Consider the following 22,833-nt stretch of genomic DNA (forward strand, 5'->3'; position numbering starts at 1 on the left):
TAATGCAATTACCCCAATTTTCCAGTTTTGGGTCTGAAAGTGGTATTCAGTCTATCTAGTCCAATGCCTTTCAAACTTCACCTCTTTTTCAAATTTCAAAATTTCAAAAAATTTTAACAATGGGGTGAAATTGCCCTGAGCCTGCATGCACACCCTCCAGCATGACCTCATCTCAACCATATCTTCAAAGACCCTGTTGCCACACGAGGTCACAGGGATGAAGATGTGAGCATCTCTTGGAGAGGCAGGGACACAATTCAACTCTCAACAGGAGACTCCACACGTCCTAACAATCCCCCAGAAGCCACAACGACCCCAAGTAAAACATCTCTTTCCAAGGTCTTTTCAGCCCATGTGGTGCCATCCCAGGAGGCCTCCTGTGGCACCCAGACAGGGAATGGAAAACAACGTGTGTGTTTTCCTTAGACGTTTGGCAGGAGGAAGCTGGTATGTCTCTCAGAATACAGCCCCGTTTTTAGTTCTCCCCATGGACAAGGCTCACAGCTTTGCAGAGTGACTCTCGCGGGATCGTGGACCATCAGACGCTGTGACCTAGCAGCTGCTCACTTCAATTTCCAAGCTGTGCTGAGCAGAAGGCCCAAAATGGCAGTGGTTTGGGGGAAGGCCAGACTTTCTCGAAAAGCTGTCATTTCAAAAAGGAAGAAAAAAAAAATTCCACCATTTGGGAGGCTAGTCGCTGAGTAGCAAAGATTTAAAAACTTGGCTGTGACCACAGAATGTCTGAAAGTGGAGGCTGCTTTGTAAAGATCAGCTTCTCCTTAAACCACCAGGCCATCGACTGGGTTCCGGGCAGCATTTAAGCCACTGCGTGGGAGAAGCTGAGGTTTCATACGTCCCCTTCTGGTACCCACTTGGTGAAGGATGGAGAGGGAGAAAGAGAAGGAAGGGAGAAAGAGAATGAAGGGAGAATGGGTGGGAACCTTTTCTAAAGGTGGTTTCCGTCTTTTCCCAGCTCACAGATACACAGGAGATGGGAGCACGGTGGCCTGCCAAATATCTATTTCGGGCAGGACTATAGTTTCAGATGTTTTCCAGGTGGCTCAGTGGTAAAGAATCCACCTGCCAATGCAGGAGTTTCGGGTTCGATCCCTGGGTCAGGAAGATGCCCTTGGAGGAGGAAATGGCAACCCACTCCAGTCGTCTTGCCTGAGAAATCCCCTGGACAGAGGAGTCTGGCAGGGCTATGGTCCGTGGGGTTGCGAAAGAGTCGGACACGACTTAGCAACTAAACAACAACATAGCTTCACACATACCATCTTGTAACCAGAGCCACACAAACCTCGACTTCTGAACGTTCCCATGGCCAAGACACAGACTTTCACAACATTCCGAGAAAATCCTGAAATCGAGTCCTGTAGATGGCTTGGAATTTGGGGGTGGGGGGCAAGGAAATAATCTTCCATGCATCAGAGGTGCATCTGTGTGGGCAGATGTCTTGAGAACAACTCAGTGAGGCCCAGAGCTGGTGGTCACTGCTGGAGGGGAAATCGGGCAGGGGCTGGAATGCAGGCTGGAGAGAGTGTTTAGATCCTGATGCCGAGAGCGCTGGGCTGGGGCCTCAGGCAGGCTGGTGGGGGTAGCGGGGCAAGGGGCGGGGCACTGTGGCATGCATCTGTCATCCCTGTTCCCAGCCCCTCACTTCTCCGGGGAACTGGCAACACTGTCATGATTTCTCCGCTAAAAAAAGCAGGCTGGGTGTATTCAGTTAAGCTTAAAACTGCATTCCAGGCTACAGTAGGTACAGACAAGTACTGCCTGACTCCACTTAAACGAGGTACCTAGAACGGTCAGATTCACAGTCAGAAAGGACATTGATGGATGCCAGGGGCGGGGCTGGGGGGCTGGGGAGGGGGAATGAGGACTTAAGTGTTTAATGGGGGCAGTGTAAGTTTAGGAAGGGGACAAGGTCAGGAGATGGATGACGGCGAGAGTTGCACAGCCATGTGAATGCCCTTAATGCCTCTGAGCCATACAGTTAAATAGGGTGTGAACAGTATGTTTTATATTATGTGACTTTTACCACAATTAAAAAAACATTTAAAAAAATCATGCTGGAGAATATTTAGTGTTTTATTAAAGCTCTTAGGTTTCAGGATGCTCTATCAATGGCAAAATGTCAGCTAAAAATATCCCCATCAAGTTATTTGGATTCTTTCGGATTCCTAGTCGCTCAGTCGTGTCTGACTCTCTGCCACCCTATGGACTGTAACCTGCCAGGCTCCTCTGTTCATGCGGATTCTCTAGGCAAGAATACTGGAGTGGGTTGCCATCCCCTTCTCTGGGGGATCTTCCCGACCCAGGGATCGAACCTGGGTCTCCTGCACTGCGGGCAGATTCTTTACCGTCTGAGTCACAGGGAAGCATCAAGTTATTATAGAAAATGTATTCATGACTTAAGGTTAAAAATAAAGGCCACACCTCCCAGCAGGATCTCCACCGTTCCTCTTGTGGATAAATGAGTCCGAAACTAAGACTCGCTGGCACCTACGCTCATTATAAAAGTCATCTTCTTTTCACGTCCAATATAGTCAGGACAACCCCACGCTCAACCTGCCTGGCTTTCCTTTCCCAGCTTCAGGCCCCACACCATACCAGGATAAGTGTGATTACTCTGGTGGGCGAGGAGCCTGTCTTGAAATAAAGCTAATCAGGACCACAGCGGAGTGACTCAAACCGAACGGTGCACCCTGGCTTGGCACATGAACGCTTCCTGGCCTCACTTATTAGCTCTGGGAGACATCGAGAGCTCCCCAGGATGGGGTGGGGGGCAGTCTGCGAACATCCCTGCCCCGAGGCCAGCAAAGCCCGGGACTCCCCCCCGCCCCCACCCCAGCCCTGCGGCCCTGGATTTCAGCTGCTCCAGGTGACGGCACCCGGAGGACGCTGTGATGTATGGTCCCTTCCAGAGGACAGGATGCAGACGCTCGGGGTGGGGGCGGGGGAGGGTAACCGGAGAACAGTGCTGTGAGGATGCTTCTGTGCCCGGGGGTCCCACGTGTAAATTACAAACCACAGCTCCGGGGGAAGGCGAGTATTGACGTTTCTCTCTTTGGCAAATTTCGACTTCTTTGTGCTCAAGGTAAGTCTGAGAGGAGTGTAGTTTTGACTCCGAGGTGATGTCACCACCCCCCCCATTCTGTTTGAATCATCTGCTGGGTCCCCACATACAATATGTCCAGCTTGGTGACTAAGCTCATGAGCAGCGAGGACCTTGCCTCGACAGCCCAGGCACCGCTGGCCACACACCCCTCGTGTCCCTGTGTGGTCTTTCCTGGGAGCAGAGGCGTTTGGTAAGAGGAAGGGCGAGATGACATGTGTCACACGTGACACGGTGTGGGCAGACCCCATGTCAGCTGCAGACCCAGCCTGAGACCAACCAGGGTGCTCGGCCTGGACAGTCGTCCTCCGCTCCCCCGATGTGTCCGGAGTCACTCGTGGTCCTGGGTGCACCTTCTCCTCACACGAGGCTTCCACCTTCCCAGCTCCAGGGAGCAAGGCACGTGCCTAAGTAGACCCAGTGTGCTCCCCAGACAAGGGCAACCATCTCTGCCACCCATGTTTCTTTTCTTTGCCTTTGTACAGAGCAAACAGACAGCTTCAAATGATAGGTTGGTTTCCTGCACATCTTGCAGGAAACCAGTTTTTAGAGATCACAGATCCATCTCCTGAAACCTCATCTGGGCACAGAGCTATGGTGTGGGTTGATATGTGTGTGTGCGCACCAAAAGGAACATTCTTAAGCTACATTGTTTAGAATCAGCGGTCCCTGACATTTTTGGCACCAGGGACCGATTTTGTGGAAGACAAATTTTTCCATGGGGTGGGGGACAGTTTGGGGATGATTCAAGCTCATTACATATATTGGGTACTTCATTTCTAATCTAACACTGTCATTGATCTGATGGGAGGTATCCATCCGTGGCCCGGAGGTTGGAGACCCCTGGTTTAGATGGTCTGTGTTAACCAAACTTTTGCAAACAAAGAATTGCACTCAGGACTGAAACTTCAATGATTTAATCTAGGGATGTCCCTGGCAGTCCAGCAGTTAGGACTTCTCACTTCCACTGCAGAGGGCTTAGGTTCAATCCCTGGTCAGGTCGTTTAGTTGCTAAGTCTGACCAACTCTTTGCAACCCTATGGACTGCACCCAGCTGAGCTCCTCTGTCTGTAGCAAGAACACTGGAGTGGGTTGCCATTTCCTTCATTGGACCTTCCTGACCCAGGGATCGAACCCGCATCTCCTGCATTGGCAGGGGGATTCTTTACCACTGAGCCGCCACTAAGATCCTGCAAACCTCGTGGCATGGCCAAAACAAAAAAATGAAAAGAAAGAAAAGAATCTAGGAAGTTTCCCAGTTTGGTGGAAAGTGGATTAAGCACCCTTTCACACCATAAAGAGTAAGGGCAGTCCCCACCGCTTGACCGCCTGCTCTGAGATGCTCCAAACCCTCTGTCTCCCAGAAGACTCCAGGGAGCAGCGACAGGACAGACGGGGAGGCACATGACCTCAACACCGGGGCCTGACTGCCCTCCACGAGCACAAGGAACCTCCCATCACTCCATCCCACCCCTCCCAGCAGTGCAAGCTGAGAGCAGCACAACTCTGCCTTGAATTTCTACCTACACGAGGGAAACAGGGGAGCCAGTGACAGTGAGAACTAGATGCCCCCTCCCTCTGGGCAAGGCATCACCTGACCACGGCGGAGGCCCAGAAACCAGAGGCATGGTCTGCCCAGTGCCACGCAATAGCTGGGATCACATACCTAGAATCTGCTGGACCTGGGCCCACTGGGGCGAATGCAGGCGCTTGATGTTCAAGTTATCACATTCACACACAGTCACTAGCCACTTTCTGGCGGGGCGGGTGGGCACTTGGTAGGACGGGAAACAGAACCTGTGTGGAGACACCTGATCAGGCCATGACACGTGGGAAAGGTAGGACTGGGACCTGGGGGGTGTCCAGAGACAGCCCTCTTTTCTCAGGTCACCCCCGCGCATGCTGGGGACGCAAGGCACAGACGCAGGGTGCTTTCTGCTTTGACTCTCCCTGGGCTGCTGGGCGGCCCTGACTCACGCCCTTGGAGTTCTGGGCCCTTTGAGAGCCTTCTTGACCTCCTGCTGCCCTTGGAAGCTGCTCTGTGGACCTTACACAGCTGAGCAGACCCCCTACCCACATGCACGAGCTCAGTGCAATATGCCAGTTGATCAGTTATCTCCCAAGGAGAGTAGACGCCATGGCCCTCCTCAGCAGGGCTGCCCAAACTGATTGAGAATCAATGAAGCACGGATTCTTATCAAGGTCCCATCCAGTGACCTCAAGAGAAATAGGACACAGAGATCCTGATGTCAGGGGCAGGTGGTTGTGCATAGAGATGGAACCGAAGGGCACAGACCCAGTAACTGCTGGTCTGAAATATGCTACAGGAGTTGGGAAGGGGGCAGGAGAGAGTGGTGGGCTTCCTGGAGGAGGTGAATGCTGAGCTGAGCCGTGAGGGATGAAGACCTCAAGGCTAAGGGTGGGGAGAAAGGAGGTTCTGGGGCTGGAAGAGCAGCACAGTGGTTGGGGTGGGGGTGCTGGGGTGGTCAGAGGATGGAGTGAGGAACCCCCGACCAAGCCAGGGGAAAAAAGGTGATAACAGAGGCGCTGGCAGGAGGCTAGACTAAGGGGGTTTTGGAAACTTGGCAGAGGCTTCGAAGGGTGACTTCCTGAGCAGGCGAGTCACAGTCTGGGAAGGGTGGGGAGCATGTGGCGGCCACATGTGGGGTGCCCGGAGCACAGCAGAAGAGAGCGGATACCCTCGGGGTGGAATCAGGCCCTGCTGGGGAAGTGCCACCTACAAGGTCCCCAGCATGACCCCCTGCCACCCACTGTCCTGAGTGCAGAGGAGCAGGTCTTCGGGACATGTGGGGAGCCCCTGGCATCATCCATTGCCTTATTGGAAACAGGCTTCCCTGGTGGCTCAGATGGTAGAGACTCTGCCTGCCATGCGGGAGACCCGGGTTTGACCCCAGGGTCGGGAAGATCCCCTGGAGAAGGAAATGGAAATGGCAACCCACTTCTGCATTCTTGCCTGGAGAATTCCACAGACAGAGGAGATTGGCAGGCTACAGTCCATGGGGTCTCAAAGAGTTGGACACGACTGAGTAACACTAAAGGGTTGTCATATCTTTAAAGTATGAGCTGGGGCCCTTCTCTGATCCCCCCCACCCACACACACACATTTCCACTATGGGTCCCCAAAGCCTGGCCTCTGGGCCAAAGCAACATCACAAGGGAAAAGAAACATTTATTTCGGCCCATTCAGCCTCCCCTTCTGACCTTTCCTCTCCTCTGTGCTGTCCCTTCCACTCAGTACCCACAGGTGTCCTATTCTTTCCTTCTTCCCAGAATCACAGAGTTCAGGATTGGAAGGAACCTCTATGGGGATCACCTGGTCAGGAGCCTACAAACTCTTACTGTATGTAATAGGCAAGATGGTACATATTTTAGGCTTTGCTGGCTGTACAGCCTCTGTTACAACTGCTTGACTCTGCCCTTGCAGTGTGAAAGCAGCCGTGACTGCACAGGAGTGAAGGGCATGGCTGTATTTCAATAAAACTTTATTGACAAAAATAAGTGGAGGGCCGGGTCTGGCCCACAGGTCCTAGCCTGCTGCTCCCTATCTAATGTTCACTCTCATTTCACTGATGACGAAGCTGAGCCCTGGAGAAATGGACTGACTTGGCTAAAGACTCAGAGATCTGAAAGTCCACGGGGGACCCATTGGGATGTTTGTGTTTTCACTGGGGTAGAAAAAATAAAAACAGAGGAAGGACTTTATTATTATTTTTTTTAGGTGTGCTCATTCATATCCACTTTAAGTCCAGCCAGGCAACTACAGTCATGAGGTTGATTGAGCAGCCATACCTGAGACAGGCTTCACTCCAGTGTGATGATAACTAACCTCTCCTCTAGGCTTTACCATCACCTACTAAGTGGTACAATCCATCTGACTACTGCAGTCAGAAGCAGTCAGGCTGCTTCTGTGCTTGGTGGGGACAATATACTGACCTCCGGAGACATGGGACATTGATGGACGGAACCTAGGCTCTGGGGACCACTGGAAAAGCACTGGGTTTCCCCAAAGTTTTGGTTATGCTCCCTACTAAGAGCTTTTTATCATTGTCACTGACACCTATAGGTACTGTGCACCCCAAATAAAAGGAAAGCAAACACTTGAAAAGGGGAAACTTGAGTATCCATGTTAAATGGTCAATGCATAGGTAGCCCAACATATGAAACCAAACTGTTCTTCTTTTTGGACGTGATAATTCCATCTATTCGGACCACCCTGTCAGTGTGTCAGATGTAAAATATTACACGTGAAATCATGAAAAATTGCCAACATCTCACCACCATCTTTTGATTAATGGGTAGCTCCTCAGAGATTGATCGGTTTGTTTGATTTTGTTACTTGGAGTGACTGATGGCTACTTTAAAAAATACTTAGCTTTAGAGTTACCCAACCTGAGATAATTTTCATAGGCCTTGTGTAGCCCCGTCCAGAATAATTGGACTTTATTGCCTTTCTCCCATGCATGAACTGACGTTCCCGGGAGAAGCAAAACAGATTCAGACTTTGTTGCTTTAATATTTCCACGTAGGTCAGCTGCTGTATTCATAGAGAAGCTCTGACCAGATGGCCAGCCAGCCTTGTAGTGACATTTCCCATTTCCTGTCTATTACTCACTGATGGAAAATAATGTGACGTGAATTCCCCATTTTGGGTAATATGCGGTTAGATCCTTGTCGTACCTGCACTGAAGATAAATGACTTATCATGCAATAATTTTGTCCCTCTCTAGGGAGAAAATAGGAGAAACAACAGTTCCCCGTGTTTGGCAGGCATAAGGAATCGTCACCGTCCAGGCATTCACCAGGACATCTCGATTTAATTTCCTAATTTCTTTTTTTCCCCTCATTGCTTATTTTCCTGTTACTGGGTGGGGACGGGAACTTATTTCTGCTGCTTAAAACAATTAAGCTCAGGTTTTAGCAGGCGTCCTCAGATGCCTGGATTTGGTCACAATACTGGGACGTCTCTTTTCTAGACACCAGTCTGATGCAGAGCTGAGGTAGCAAAAATTAGTGGTGTTGGTAGTTTAGTCGCTAAGTCATGTCCAGTACTTTGTGACCCCATGGACTGTAGCCTACCAGGCTCCTCAGTCCATGGAATTTCCCACACAAGGATACTGGAGTGGGTTGCCATTTCCTTCTCCAGAGGATCTTCCGGACCCAGGGATCAAACCTGGGTATTCTGCATTGCAGGTGATTCTTTACCAACTGAGCCACCTGGGAAAAATTAGTGGAAAAAAAGTCCAACTTTATCATCTAGACTGACTCAAATGTGTCAGCAAATTTTTTTTTTTTCTTTTTAAAGCATTAGTTATTACTCTTCACTGTTTGACACAATGTTGTCAATATTGTAAGATCAGCCTTGGTTTTCAATTTCTCTCACCTCACCCTCGGAGGTAAATTTATTTTCGTTATCATGCCTTCTAATTATTGCTAAAGATGAGTAAGTAATAACGGCAGACTTGTTAATAAAGAATGTATAATTAAAGGTAATGTTTCTTCCATCTTTAACATGTGCCAAGCAGTGTGGTAAGAGAATTCTACACTCTAGTCATATAATAGTCACTGTTGTCCTTTGGGGCAAGCACTATTATTACCATCATTTTCCAGTTAAAGCAGGGAGGCTGGAAAGGAAACTAATCTGCCTGGGTCCACAGCTGAGTGGGATGTGAACCCACAAAAATGACTTCAGACTTTTAACCTCTGTGCATTGGTGAAGCCAAGTGCTAGGCAACTCTTCCTTAAACAGGTGAGACAGCAAAAGAGACACAGATGTAAAGAACAGACTTTTGGATTCTGTGGGAGAAGGCAAGGGTGGGATGATTTGGGAGAATAGCATTGAAACGTGTATTTTATCATATGTGAAACAGATCACCAGTCCAGGTTGGATGCATGAGACAAGTGCTCAGGGCTGGTGCACTGGCATGACCCTGAGGGATGGGATGGGGAGGGAGGTGGGAGGGGGGTTCAGGATGGGGGACACATGTACATCCCTGGCTGATTCATGTCAATGTATGGCAAAAACCACTACAATATTGTAAAGTAATTAGCCTCCAACTGAAATAAATTAATTATTTTTAAAAAAGAAAGAAAGAAGGTAACCTAATTACTTCTGAGTTTCTGTTCTTCCCACTGGGCTACAATACAAGTCTCATCTTGGCTGGTTCTCACTGGTGTGTATGTGTGTGTGTCTGCACGCTCAGCTGTGTCCAACTCTTTGTGACCCCATGGACTGCAGCCCACCAGGCTCCTCTGTCCATGAGATCTGCCAGGCAAGAATCCTGGAGTGGGTTGCCATGCCCTCCTCCAGGGGATCTTCTGACCCAGGGATCGAACCCGGGTCTCCCGCATTGCAGGCACATCCTTTACCACTAGCGCCACCTGAGACAAAGGAGCTAGCCTGGAATTCGTTCCCCTTCCATTGATCCTAAAGAATGCGGGTCCCCTGCGCTGACCATCCGTGCGGGGAGCATCTGTCCCTGCCCTGTCCCAAAGACGCGTGATTCAACCTGGGATCCAGGTTGGCTGTTGGCAACGCGATTTTGCTCAGTGAAATAATCGCATGTTGGAGATGGCGGAAGGTTCTGGAAGTGGCAGAAGGGTCTGTAAGGGGCGGAAGGTTCTGGAAGCGGCTTCTGCTCTCCTCCTCTCCCTCATCTCTACCACAGGCAGAATCTGCTCTGGAGTGAGCTCACCTGGCCATAGCCCTCCATCCACTGAGGCCAAAGAGAACGTAAGCCAGGCAGTGGCTTAGAACAGCCTTCAGCAAGAGAGCTCAAACGAAGAAGGTCACCTGCCCGGAGTTTATACCCCATGAGTAACTCAAGCCTTTTACCAGCTCATCTGTATTCATCCAGACGGCTGTTTTGGCTAGAAAGAAATGCTTCCCCCCTCACTAGAATTAGAAATAATTTGAGCAGAAAGCTCCAGGCAAGACACACTAATCATGTTTGAAAGGATGTATCTTCTCATACAAAGGGTTTTCTTAAATGGAAAAAAAAACACAAAACTCCCCAATCTGTACTTCTGTCTATTAAGTGGTTTCTAACACAGAATACACAGCTTGCTTTGTTTCCTCATCTCATTCCCATCATTTGAAAAATTCAGATCTTATCCCACATATGTGACCCTGCAATCACAGTCTTCCTTGGTAACTTGCAGGAGGTTCTGAGGAATAAACAACTAAGGGGATTTAAAAAAAGATTTCCCCTTAACTTTTATTTGCATTTGTTGATGTAAAAAACAGCATTCACCTGCCATATGAGTTCTAGACATCTTCCCATACTATTTCTCTCATTTCTTATTGATACTTGTTAGTCTAAAAAATTAGCACTACCTGACTTCCTGGGTGGCTCAGCGGTACAGAATCCTCCTGCAATGCAGGAGATGTGGATATGATCCCTGGGTGGGGAAGATCCACTGGAGAAGGACATGGCAACCCACTCCAGTATTCTTGCCTGGGAAATCCCATGGACGGAGGAGCCTGGCGGGCTACAGTCCATGGGGTCGCAAAGAGTTGGACACGACTGAGCATGCACAGGCATAGAAGGCACGGACGTTTGACACGCTTTATGCAGAGCAAATACTGCTGTGCACTCTGATATTATGTTGGTGTCAGAGAAATGCCGCTGATGGTACCCTTCCCACGGACCCAGCCGCTTAGGTACCGGGGGGCACAACTTCCGGGGAGGTGGGTTCTGATGGGAAGATTTAAAAGATCTGCACCACCACTATTAGTTTATGCAGCACCTCGCATTTCAGTTAAAGAGTAAGTCTTTGCATCAGGGCTTGACAAACCGAGACAGCATATTAAAAGGCAGAGACAAAGGACCTTTGCTGACAAAGGTCCGTCTAGTCAAAGCCATGGTTTTACCAGTGGTCATGTGTGGATGTGAGAGTTGGACTATAAAGAAAGCTGAGCATGGAAGAATTGATGCTTTTGAACTGTGGTGTTGGAGAAGAGTCCCTTGAGCTGCAAGGAGATCCAACCAGTCCATCCCAAAGGAAATCAGTTCTGAATACTCATTGGAAGGGCTGATGCTGAAGCTGAGGCTCCAGTACTCTGGCTACCTAATGCGAAGAGCCGACCCATTGGAAAAGACTCTGATGCTGGGAAAGATTGAAGGCAGGAGGAGAAGGGAATGACAGAGATGAGATGGTTGGATGGCATCACTGACTCAATGGACATGAGTTTGGGCAAACTGCAGGAGATGGTGATGGACAGGGAAACCTGGCGTGCTGTATAGTCTATGGGGTCACAGAGTCAGACACAACAGAGTGACCGAATAGCAACAATCAAGTTTTCCTTCAAAGGCAGGTTTGGGAGGGATGTGAAATATATATATTTTTTATTAAAAACAAACAAACCCTCATAGATAAGAGTGGGGTTTATTTTGAACAGGAGCAGAAGCGCCATGGAAATTGGTTTGTGGATTCCATTTCAGCCACAGATTGTTCTGCAAGTGAAGAAGCAGCCTCGAGTCTCCCTAATGAGAGACAGTGGGGGCCTCTGAGGGGACCATCCCCACTCAGGGAGGGGTCTGCGGCAACCTCGCCTTCTCCCTGCCTCGACTGATGAGGCAATCTCTGCCCACGAGCTCACATGCTCCGCCTCGGGCAGGCCAGCCCACCTTTGTCAGCACCTCCTGTGTGCCAGAGGGCTTCCTGGGTGGCTCAGTGGTAAGGAACCCACCTGCCAATGCAGGAGACATAAAAGACGGAGGTTCCACCCCTGGGTTGGGAAGATCCCCTGGAGGAGAGCAACCCACTCCAGTACTCTTGCCTAGAAAATCCCCTGGACAGAGGAGCCTGGCGGGCTCCAGTCCATGGGGTCGCAAAGAGTCGGACACGACTGAGCAACAAAACAGCAGCAACTGTGTGCCAGACCTTGGACATGAGTGCAAGGATCATAAACACACATGTCCTCCTAGTCTTCACAGAGGTACTTTGGTAGAGGAGACAGCACAGAAATAAATACTGATTTGGTTAAGGTTTGTGTGCAAACCCAAAGTCACCTCAGTTGTGTCCAACTCTCTGCGACTGTATGGACTGCAGCCCACCAGGCTTCTCTGTCCAAGGGTTAGGCTTCCCTGGTGGCTCAGTGGTAAAGAATCTGCCTGCAATGCAGGAGACCCGGGTTCGATCCCTGGGTTGGGAAGATCCCCTGGAGAAGGGAATGGCTACCCACTCCAGTATTCTTGCCTGGAGAATCCCATGAACAGAGGAGCCTCATGGGCGATAATCCATGGGGTCGCCAAGAGTCAGAGGGTTAGGGTTAGGTTAATTATGTTCATAATTAAGGGAAGTCGTGTGATGATAAAAACATAAATAAGCAAAACCCAAGTGTAGATAACAAAGTGTAGGCGACAGAAAGAGGGAGGGAGTGAGGAATTCTGACAGGCGGACGGACAGGGAGAGTCCCCAGCATGGCTGACAGGGCTTATGAAGAATGAACAGGTAGACAGGGGGCGCTCTTTCAAGCAGTGGGAGGAGGTTTTGTTTTTTAAGATTTTTTTTTTATGTTGACCATTTTTAAGTCTTTATTTAATTTTGTTACAACATTGTTTCTTCTTCTTTAAAAAACATAATTTTTAAAATTTATTTTTGGGTGCGCTGGCTTTTGGGTGCTGCAAGGACTTTTCTGAAATTGCGATCAGTGGGGGCTACTCTTCACTGGGGTCCATGGGCGTCTCATTGCAGGGGCTTCTCTTGTTGCCGAGCACTGGCTCTAGGGTGCTGGGGCTTCAGCAGCTGTGGCATGTGGGCTCAGCTGTTGTGGCTCCGAGGCTTAGTTGCTCCGTGGGATCTTCCTGCATCAGGGATCAAACCCGGGTCTCCTGCATTGGTAGGTGGATTCCTCACCGAGCCACCAGGGAAGCCCCTACAATATTGTTTCTGCTTTATGTTTTGGTTTTTTGGCCACAAGGCATGCGAAATCTTAGCTCTCTGACCAGGGATCTGACCCACACCCTTACTGGCAGGTAAAGTCTTAACCACTGGACCAGCAGAGAAGTCCCTATGTTTTCTTAGATGCTCCCAATAGAATCAAGGAAGACAGTCTGGAGGAGGGGAGATGGGAAACCAGAACAAGCCTTCCAACAACCCAAATAAAGAAATTAGGGCTAAAGTAATTCAAATGAACGTCGATCCCCTAAGACAGACTGTTGAGTGAAAAACCAAGATGTGAAACAAGTTACATAAAAAAGAAACGCTAAAAACAATACTATATGTATTTTAGGGGTATATATGAGAGCCTGTGTCTGTAAATGCATTTTTTAAAGATCTCTATTATGTGTGCATCCCAAACCAATAACAGTCTCTAGGAGGAGCAGGAAGGAATTAGGATTAGGGGTGGGGGGTCTGAATGGATTGCAGTTTTCTTCTGTATTGCTTGTTTTCTTTGTAATTAAGAGAATGTATTCTGTATTACCTACATAATTAGAATATATTTTAAAAATTAAATCAATAATCTGTTTACTTTTCATTATAACACAAGGCACTTAAGGATATTAAGGATATTACACTATGTCCATCTATGCTAGGTATTTCTAAATGGATTCTAAGAAAACCCCCAAAAAAACAGAATTACTGATCCTTAAAAGGTATAGAGTTCACAGAGTCTAATTCCCTTCTTTTACAAATGAGGAAATGTGGGTTTCTTGGGGTCTCTTTATTTATAAGCACAGGAAGAAGTATGTAAAACAATTCATGGGAAAGTCATTGTTGCCTTTAAGTTTTCCAGGCAGCTATGAAACCTACATTAAAATGCTATTTTTTCCACCAAAATTCATTTGCTCAGCCACAAGAGCCATTTTCTCTGAAAAGGGACGCTCAGTTACAAAGCTTGAAAGTTAATATATTCTTGGGTTGGGAGTGGAACAGGTTAACTTCTGCCCAGAAACCAGCGCATGACCTTGACATAAGCTAACCTCAGTGTTCCTATTCCAGCACCAGGGATTTCCTGCACCCTCAGAAAATATTATTACTCCACTGACAACAAGATTGGGTTGGCAGGGGCAGGGGGGGACTTTTATCTGTGAGCTAGAATGTTAGCCTTAAAAATATGTGCTTCAAACTGATTTCAAAAGTGAGTGTCTAATCTAAGCCTTGCAATTGGTGGGGTTGAAAAACACAAGGGCTTCTCTAGAGGTTTTGGTGAGAAAGAGAAGTCGGTATTTGGACTAAAGAAAATATTTAAGTTATGATCAGAAATATATTTGTCTAGAAATAAAAAGGGGTTCTCCCCCCCTTAAATATTCACAGCTGGCTCTCTGACCATATCAAGTTACCAGGCTGCTCGATGACTCAACTGCCCCATCTGCGTTGGTGATTGACACAATGTATTCAGGGCTAGGGAACCTGGAGTCAGGACACCCCGGTTTGATGAAAGTTTATTTTACCAGCACCCAGAGACGCGCAGTTAACATCTGTGCTGCTGCTCCTGAAATTCCGAGCCATAAAACAAGTAAATTCAGCGTGGTCTAAAATTCCTGGGCATAGCAACCAACTGTCCAGAGAACACTTTGAGAGGGCTGCTTGGTAATGGAGCGGGGTTTATCTCAAGCAGGACTGGACATCTGGCGGCATCTTTGCCGAGCAAGTGTGGGAAGAAGGAAGCTGGGACTCCCGAGGCCAGCTGGACAGAGGGACGGGGAGGGCTCTGCTCTGGGCCCTGCGGTCGGGACACTCCCAGTGCTGCTCACCTCTTAGGCTCCAGGCTGTTGAGATGGGGAACACCACACTCAACCCCAGGAATCAAGGCTGTCTTTGAAGACGCTCACAGCTTACAACTGTGGACTCAGCTCTGTGTCCAACCTGTGGGAGAGAGTTCAATAAGGCCCGCCTGTCTCTGGAGTATCACAGAGTCTTTAAAAATGATGGTTCCATAGACGTTGAGCCATCATGGGAAAATACTGGGCCAGAGACAAACAGCACAAGAAACCAGGGAAGCACTGATACTACGGTAATAAATCAGTGAGACCTGACATGCAGCCCAGGACCAGAGGTGAACGCAGAGAAAGAGGGGTCGTTCCACTTGTTGGGGTGCAGTGTTCCTTTTCAAAAGCTTTTCTATTCTATTACTGGAAAAGCATCATTTAATTATAGTATATGATTGGAAGCTATAGGGATGAAAATGCATCCTCGAAAGACACGATCGTTTCTTCTTAGGAATCCTAGAGTCCTGGGGGAGGCATGGGAGTGACGTGGGAATACGACACCAGGTCAGCCACTGAAACGGGTTATGAGAGAAACGCAGGGCAACCCCTCGGGGGAGCCAGAGCGAGAATCACGAACTTGAAAGCGCTCTGACAGTACAGGATGATGAAAACATATGCCTTCCGGACAGTGCGCAGGACCACATCTTCCGGTGTGATGCCCGCAGATCTTTGAGGTCACCCTCACATCTGAACGCACACTGTGTTCAGTGCACATGTGTTAGAGAGAGACGGGGGTGATGGAATCACAGGACTCTCCCAGCAAGACGACCCCCGGCCTCCTTTCCGGCCACGTGCAGGCCTGGCCACACCTGCCCAAAGCCCCCCCACCAGAAGCAGGCAGCCTCTGATTTACCTGCCATCGCCAGCCCCAGTGTTCCTTCTTCACGATGCCTCCAGCTCTGGGTCCCTTCACGCTACAGCCCAAGTCCTTGCCCATCCCTCAACACTTACATGGCAGTAACGGGACACGACTTCAGACGCACTGGCTGCATCTCGCCCAGTCCCAGCGAGAGGGAAGGCCGATATTTCCCACCCCACCCCCCACGACAGCAGAACGGAACCATCCGAAGCCAGGAAGCCTAGCAGGAAACCATGATCTTACTATATAATTAGAGCCACAGAAGTGTGATTTATGTAGGATGAAAAGGAGGGGTGAAACTATAGACTATCCAAAAACAGAGCAGCAGTTAATTAAATGGCAGGACATCCATTCAATGGAAAATCACTTATCTACCGTATTTGTAAAAAACGCATCTGTAACGACAATATGGTAATGGAAAAGGGCACATTGGCACAAAATTAAGAGAGAAATCTGCATACAAAATTGAATATAAGTTATGGTTGGAAATATACAGAATCTCTTTAAAGGCTTTAAAGGAATACAAATATAGATTTGCTTACACATAAACATTGAAATATAAATACACATATAATCACAAGTTGTATTGTCAAAGGGAATTAACAGGTGCAGTGACAGAGAGCAGAGGGTCTTTCTCTGAGCAGACTGATTATTCAGAAGTGGCAGAATCAGGGGGGATTTTTTCGCCTCTATTGAACCCAATTTTTATGATGTCATATATAACACGTAATTGCAAAATTGTCCTCTGAGAGAGCATGCATTTTGTTTTCTGGCAGACTACTTTCCAAAATTCAAACAGACAAACTAAATCACACAGCTCACTCATCCTGGTGGCCTGCCTGGAGGTGAAGGCAGGATGGCCCCAAGGGACCCAGACTTCCCATCCTCACTGTTACACCGTCTCTAAACATTTTCCTGGGGAGGGAGGGAAGAAGCACAGCTGTGCTGTTCAGAGGTCTGGTTTGACACTTACGCAGAAAGAAAAAAATACATATCAGAAAATCTTGACAGAGGCTGTAAAGTCAGCTGCGGCCACCTCTGAGCACAGGTGGTCATATGCAGGGGGCTGTCCTTCTTGGGGAACCCACAGCTTGGCTTTCAACTTCATCCCAGAGAGCCAGCCTGGCACTTGCTTGGTGTCTGTCCTCAGAGTCCAGCTGGGATCGAGCATCCAGACGAGACCCGCCTGTTCCTGAGGACACATCCCGGGGCGGCCAGCGGAGAACGTGGGGGACCGAGGACAAGAGGCAGGGCCGGGCAGCCCACCCACCCCCAAGGCCTGCCAGCTCTCTCCTTGTATCAGGTTAGATGCCCAAGTCAACTTACTTAAAAAATGACTTGGGGGGTGGGCCTTCCCTGATGTTTCACAGGTGAAGAATTCGCCTGCCAGTGCAGGAGACATGGATTCGATCCCTGATGGGGGAAGATCCCACAAGCGGCAGAGCGACTAAGCCCATTGCTGCTGCTGCTGCTAAGTCGCTTCAGTCCGGTCCGACTCTGTGCGACCCCATAGACGGCAGCCCACCGGGCTCCTCTCTCCCTGGGATTCTCCAGGAAAGAACACTGGAGTGGGTTGCCATTTCCTTCTCCAATGCATGCATGTATGCTAAGACGCTTCAGTCATGTCCGACTCTGGGCGACCCTCTGGACGACAGCCCACCAGGCTCCTCCGTCCCTGGGATCCTCCAGGCAAGAACACTGGAGTGGGCTGCCATTTCCTTCTCCGACGAAGCCTGTGCACCACAACTACTGAGTCTGTGTTCCAGGGCCTGTGCTCGATAGCAAGAGAAGCCTCCACAATGAGAAGCCCATGTACCACAACCAGAGGGTAGCCCTGATCACCACAACGAGAAACCCCTTGCAGCAATGAAGACGCAGCACAGCCAAAAATAAATAAAATTATTATTATTTTTTAAATGACTTGGGACTTCCCCGGCAGTCCAGTGGTTAAGAATGTAAGCTCCCTATGCAATGGGCACAGGTTTGATCCCTGGTTGGAACACTAAGATCCCACTCGGTGCAGCCAAAAAAAAGAAAAATGACTTCACTACGTTACATTTCAATGTTATGTCCCTGACGTTGACCTTCTGTAGAAGCAGCTCCATGAAGAATGCTCCTGAATCATTTTATGAAGCTGTTACAGAAGCTGCTCATTACTTTGCTTGATGTCATTATTTCTAAGGATCTATGAGGCAGATTATTTTTTATCAATGAATGTAAGACTGTTTCCTGAGGATGATTTTTTTTGATTTTTTTTTTCATTTGCGCTTTGGCAGCTCTAAACCCGAAGTTAAATCTCACGTCTATCACACTAACAACACTAATATACATTTATGATATATTTGCTCCCTCCTTCCTCTCCACCATCTTTCTACATGTTAAAAACATTTTCTCTTTTATTCAACAGACTATTTCATTGTAAATGGCCTTAAATTATTTCTAAGAAGAGACAGTTTATAAATAAACCTGCATAGCACCGTATCTTGAGGAAATTGTCTACTGGCAGAGGTCCAGCTTGATACATTAAAGACATTAAACAAGGTTGTTAACATTGCTTAAGCAAAAACAAATCCACAGCCAGGACAAATCCAGAACATGGCTTTCTATACAATCACTAGACCAGGCAGTTCAAAAATCAAAGCCATAACAAAAGAGGCTGAGAAACTGCTCTAGACTGAGAGACAAAGACACACATCACCAATATGCTGACCTCTGCTTGGATCCTGGTTCAAGAGAAAACCACACAGCTATAAAAGACATTTTTGATGCAACTGGGAAAATTTAAATATGAATTGGATAGTTGTTGTTATTCAGTCACCCAGTCATGTCCCACTGTTTGCGACCCCATGAACTACAGCACTCCAGGCTCCCCTGTCCTTCGCCATCTCCCGGAATCTGCTCAAACCCATGTCCATCGAGTCGATGATGCCATCCAACCATCTCATTCTCTGTCATCCCCTTCTCCTCCTGCCTTCAATCTTTCCCTGCATCAAGGTCTCTTGCAATGAGTCGACTCTTCACATCAGGTGGCCACAGACTTGGGTAGTAGATGATGTTAATTTTTACAGGTGTGCTAATGGCATAGTGGATATATAGGAGAAAATTTTTAAAAGAGTGAGATATTTATTGTGAAGTGTCATGACTGTTTACAATTCACTTTTAAATAAGAAAATGAAACAAAAACGTATGTGTGTGTCTGTGTGTGTGTATTACTCAGAGAGAGAACAAATATGGCAAAATGAAAACAACTGCTAGATCCAGGCAGACAGTTGTTCATTGTACTAATTCCCAGATCTTTACTGTGTGTTTGAAATTTTTCACAGTAGGTTGGGCAGAGGTGTGCAGAAGTCCACTTCCAGATCAATCAAAGATGTTTTAAACCTGATGACAAATCATTTTATAGAACCCTGAGTGTACCCCAAACATAAACAATTAGGGTTCAAGGAACAGTCATGAACGTAGCAAGAGAAAAGGAAAACAGCCACCACCACAATTTCACCATTGTCACGGGTCATGGGATGCTCAGGTGGTTCAATAAGACACAAGCATCAGAATCAGGATGCTACAGTTCCAAAAAAGTCACTTCAATTAAAACCTATTTATCTCCATAGTCTGCATGGACAGATTTATTCCACATATGCAACCCAGCCAGTAGCAAGACATTCATGGATCTCTGCCTAGAATTGTGGAGATCACTCAAACCCAAATATGGGCAGTTATAGAAGCAGGAGGAAGCCCCTGTCACCTGAACACCAGCACTGCTTCCAAGGCTGCAAGAGTCTCAGTTGTGTCCCTTCCATTTGCACCCCGCCTCCACGGGGAGGATGCTGACCCATGAAACTCTCTGACCTGAGCTTTTAACCACGGATTCAGAGCTGACATCTTACACTGATCCCACTCCAAACTGTCAACTGGAGAGGCTCTGCTGCTAGCCACATCAGTTTAAGGAATGCTGAGAATGAGCTCTGAACCATGCGTTCATCTGTTCAAGAGCATCTGCTCAGTACCTACTATGTGCCAGACACTGTGCCAGATGAGAACATGCCCTTGTGAATAAATCAGATGAGGTTCTTGTATTCACGGTGTCTAAGATCTAGGGAGGAACATAAGCCATGAAACAAGCAAGCGAACGTGTGTTTATATGTATACATAAAAATACGTTGTTGTTTAGTCGCTCAGTCCTGTCCAACTCTTTTGAGACCCCATGGACTGCAGCCCTCCAGGCTCCTCTGTCCGTGGGATTTTGCGAGCAAGAATACTGGAGTGGGTTGCCATTTCTTTCTCCAGGGGATCTTCCTGAGGGAGGGAGTGAACCCGCATCTCCTGCACTGCAGGCAGATTCTTTACCACTGAGCCACCAGAAACCCTCTGGGTGCTTATACATATACATAAAAATGTATCTGAATACAAATTGATTTGTCCTCCAAAGGAAATACATGGGGTCCAGTTGAATGATGGCATTTACCTTTCCCACTGACATCAGACACTGGGTAGCCTCACCCCCTGAAATCTTGTCCCTTTCTGCCATGAATGAGGGGGCAGTGGGAGATGGAGAGGGGCAAGTCCAAGAAGGTATCTCTGAGGAAGCGACTTGAAGTCAAGTCCTAGAGGAGGGGCAGGAGGGACTCAGTGCTGGTGAGAGCTGGGGGAGGAGGGTACCAGGTGCAGAAGGCGCGTGAGGTGGGCCAGGTTGGGTGGAGGCGAATGACCCAAGATGCACCTGGTGAGATAACATCAGGTCAGACTTTGTAGGTGGTTATAAACAGCTCTGCATTTACTTGAAGGGGATGCTGGGCCATTGAATCATTCGAATCAGTGGATGGACATGATGTGACTTAGATTTTAAAACGCTATCCTGCGGCAAGTTGACTGCAAGGGGGCAAGAGGGTAAGCTATTGCTGTGGTCCAGGTGAGACACATATTCTAAAGAATGTCCACTAGGACAGTGGAGTAGGAGAGAAGTGGGTAGAACTGACAAGCTTTGCTAATGGGCTGCGAACAGAAGGGACACAGCGTGGCTTCTAGATTTCTGGCTCAATCAAATGCTGGTGCCAGTTGAGGACAGACAACTAACAGTGAATAAACTGGTGTAAAGAGCATAAGCGAACAGTTTAGACAGAATTTTTCATCTTCTAAAGAATACCTCCTCACTTGTGGTCAGTCAGTTAATCAGTCTGGTACTTGTGAAGGGTTCACCATGCCTCCAGCTCTTCACATTTACCTTAACCATCTACTTTTTCAAAGATGATTTGACAGGACATTCATTAAAAGTCACAGGTACAAAAAAAACTATTGAAAAGGGATGTGCATGTATGTGCGCATGCGTGTCTGTGTGTCAGTAGAAGAACCAAATAACAAAAGGGTGGAAATAAGGGTACGTGTGTGCTCAATTGCTCAATTATATCTGACTCTTTGTGACCCCCATGGACTGTAGCCTGCCAGGCTCCTCTGTCAATGGGATTTCTCAGGCAAGAATACTGGAGTGGGTTGCCATTTCCTAGTCCAGGAGAATCTTCCTGACCCAGGGATCAAACCCACATCTGAGTCTTAATTCTAAAAGAAGCTGTAATGCTTGCAAGCGCAAAACTTAGCTCTGAGCTTCCCAGCAGCCAAAGGAAAAAGGGAAAGGTGAGTTTTGTAGTTATCATTGTCTAATAACAGGAAGCATGTTGGTTTAGGTGGAGAAATAAAGCTATGCATACTCTCTACTTTGAAAGCATTTTTTATTACAACATAGCTTGTCTAGGGGCCAGTGATCAATATGGCAAAAGGTTTTGTCAATAACAGTTTAATACAAAAGACTTCTATATAAAACCTAAAAAAGACAGCCCAAATGAAGAATGGACCCATAGGAGGCACTGGTCAAGGGCACAGGTGCTAGGTTTTGTTTTTAATAGTCATTGTGATCTTGGTATCCACTGATTTAACTACAGCTTCTTTTATCTTAGGATGTGGGTCTTTTCTGAGTCTCTCTCTCTGAAGGTGTGTGTATGTGCGTGGACCTTTTGAGAGTTAGTTGTAGACTTTCTAAGACTTTTTAAAACAAACTTTACTTGGCGTTGCTGGGTCTTGGTTGCTGCCCAAGAAGAAACCAACTAGAAACTTGGTTTCTCTAGTTGTGGCGGGTGGGGGAGACTCTAGTTGCCCTGCACAGGCTTCCCACTGGGGTGGTTTCTCTGGTTGCAGAGCACCCGATCTAGGGTTCAGGGCTTCAGCAGTTGTGGCCAACCAGCGGCTTAGTTGCTCCCAGGCATGTGGAATCTTCCCAGACCAGGGATCGAATCGGTGCTCTCTGCACTGGCAGGCAAGTTCTTGAACCACTGGACCGGCCAGGGAAGTCCCTCTAAGACGTTTTGACAAACCTCCCAAGCTCCCAGCCGCCCCCTCGCCCCCTCCCCGACTCTGGTCAGGAAAATTCTGCCTTGACTTGCTTTGGGAGAGCAAGCATCAGATAACAGTTTCCAGACCTCGTCCGTGTCACCCAGGAAATAAACACGCCTGAACTCCTTTTCTGTTCTTTGCTCAGCTGACGCCCCTGAGACAGCCAGGGAGCCCCCTCTTACATCACGGCTTTCTTCTCAGGGGACCCTGGGGCCCTGTGAGCTCCTTGGGGCCAACCTGAACCAGAGTCCGCTCTCAATGTCCTGAGGCCGGGAGAGAGAGACACCCACTCCCCACACCCACACCCCCACCCCGGCTAAGTGCCCGCCCCGGCACCGCGAACTCACCCTTCCCCGGGGGGCTTCACCTCGGCTCATGGCCCTTCAGGGGTCTGCAGCTGGGGTCCAGGGCGCCCCGCTCCCTCCTGGGAAGTGGCCCTGAGTCCCGGGAAGCCCCAGAGCGAGGGCCCCCAGTGGCCCGCGGGCGGCCCTGCATGCGGGCGGCGCGGGATGAATAATTGACTAACGCAGGCAGGGGAGTGGAATTACCGCCGCGGTCCTTCCAGCGCAGCCCACGCGCCCGTCGGGCGGCCGGCCGGCCTGCGCTGCCGCCAACTCCGGAGCATGGCTGCCTTCCCGAGACGCCCCAGCCAGCTCGGCAAGTGCGCGGCCTTTTACTGGGAACAATTTGCGTACTGCATCTCAGGTTCAAAGGTGTGCGCATAGCTCGGAGGATTAATA

The 22,833-nt window shown here is 48.5% G+C and overlaps 1 protein-coding gene across 3 annotated transcripts in view; it reads right to left on the minus strand.

Annotated features, from left to right (window-relative positions):
• CLDN14 (claudin 14) overlaps nt 1–22,581 on the minus strand; it is an 80,118-nt gene extending 57,537 nt beyond the window's left edge. Inside the window, exons 1-2 of one of the 3 annotated variants that reach the window (XM_043474698.1) lie at nt 22,441–22,581; nt 14,839–14,950 (exon numbers count right to left, since the gene is read on the minus strand). The gene's annotated coding sequence lies outside the window, so the exon portion shown is untranslated. Of the gene's footprint in view, nt 1–14,838; nt 14,951–15,706; nt 15,744–22,440 lie in introns of those variants that run through there. The other 2 variants (XM_043474699.1, XM_043474701.1) reach the window with 2 other exon arrangements.
• Nucleotides 22,582–22,833: the final 252 nt, after the last annotated feature.

Source organism: Cervus canadensis, chromosome 7 (genome assembly GCF_019320065.1).
Source record: "Cervus canadensis isolate Bull #8, Minnesota chromosome 7, ASM1932006v1, whole genome shotgun sequence".
Lineage (NCBI taxonomy): Eukaryota > Metazoa > Chordata > Mammalia > Artiodactyla > Cervidae > Cervus > Cervus canadensis.